This window comes from Carlito syrichta, unplaced genomic scaffold, assembly GCF_000164805.1.
Source record: "Carlito syrichta isolate Samal-C Ts95f unplaced genomic scaffold, Tarsius_syrichta-2.0.1 Scaffold69847, whole genome shotgun sequence".
Lineage (NCBI taxonomy): Eukaryota > Metazoa > Chordata > Mammalia > Primates > Tarsiidae > Carlito > Carlito syrichta.
Window position 1 is genome coordinate 30739 of NW_007013943.1, and position 1429 is coordinate 32167.

Sequence of the window (1429 nt, forward strand, 5' to 3'; positions counted from 1 at the left end):
GTAATGCTTTTAGTGCATCTTCATGCAAATGTCTCTTTATCCTTGAACAACCTGTCTTCTCTCAAGTCATTCCACTGACATGTCTGGAGTGATACAGGAGGTGCCCACCTACCTGTCGTTGGAGTGTCTGTCCCTCATGGGTAGAGGTGGGCTCCACGCACCATGCTTGTGTGCCCCATGTTCATAGCTCCATTTCCAAATACTTTTGGAGATATAAAGGTGCTTGCATTTGCATGTTCAGTGATTTTTTGATGTTACATTCACCTGATCTTTGGTTGAAATTACACAATAAATATTTTCATATCTTTGTGCAAGGATGCCAGAATTATGGGGAAAATTGGCATCTTTGCATTATTGCGTTTCCCTTCTGAAAGAGTTTGTACTTCAGAGGCTTTCTTTCATTATGATTTTCCTTCTGTTCTTGGTCCTCCTTCAGAATTCTTGTTTATTGTCCTCTTATCCCTGCCTTGACTATTTTATTTTTTCTCATTGTTTTCTCTCTGTGTCTTTGTTATGTTTTCTTTTTGGGAGAGAGGGTGTTGGAATTCTCACTCTGTCACCCAGACTGGAGTGCAGTGCAGTGGCTGCTCCCAGCCACTGCAGCCTTGACCCCCTGGACTCCAGTGATCCTTCCGCCTCAGCCTTCCAAGTAACTGGAACTATAGGCACGCGCTACCATGCCCGGCTAATTTTTTATTTATTGTAGAGATGAGGTCTCACCAAGTTGCCCAGGCAGGTCTCAAACCTGCAGGCTCAGGCAATCCACTCACTTCAGTCTCCCAAAGTGTGGAAATACAGGCTGAGCCACCGAGCCCGGCCACTCTTGTTTCTTTTTTTTTTTTTAATCAATATTTTTTATTATGATTTTGTGGGGTACAGTTAAGGGTTAGGTGTACAATTACATTTCATTCAGGCACACTGTTGATAAGAGGTGTTTCCCCATCCCCAGACAGATATTTGCGACTGTTAATCCCATCCCCCTCTCCCCCATAGTTTGCCAGTACCGTCAGTCATTTTCTTATAGTATTACATTGGATGTTCAAGGTCCATTATATGAGTGAGAACATGGGATACTTGGATCTTTGTTTTTGTGAGAGGTCACTCAGTATTATAGACTCTAGTTCCATCCAGGTTACTGCGGAATCCATGATCTTGTTCTTTTTTATGGCTGCGTAGTATTCCAACGTGTATATGTACCACATTTTTTTAATCCAGTCCTCTTTTGATGGGCAGCATGGTTGTTTCCAGGTTCTTGCTATTGTGAACAATGCTGCGATAAACATACGTGTGCAGGTATCTTTTTTATAGAGTGATTTGAGGTCTTCAGGTTATATTACCAGCAGGGGGATTGCGGGGTCATATGGAAGGTCGATTTTTAGAACTTTTAGGAATCGCCACACTGCTTTCCACAGAGGGTGCACTAGTTTAC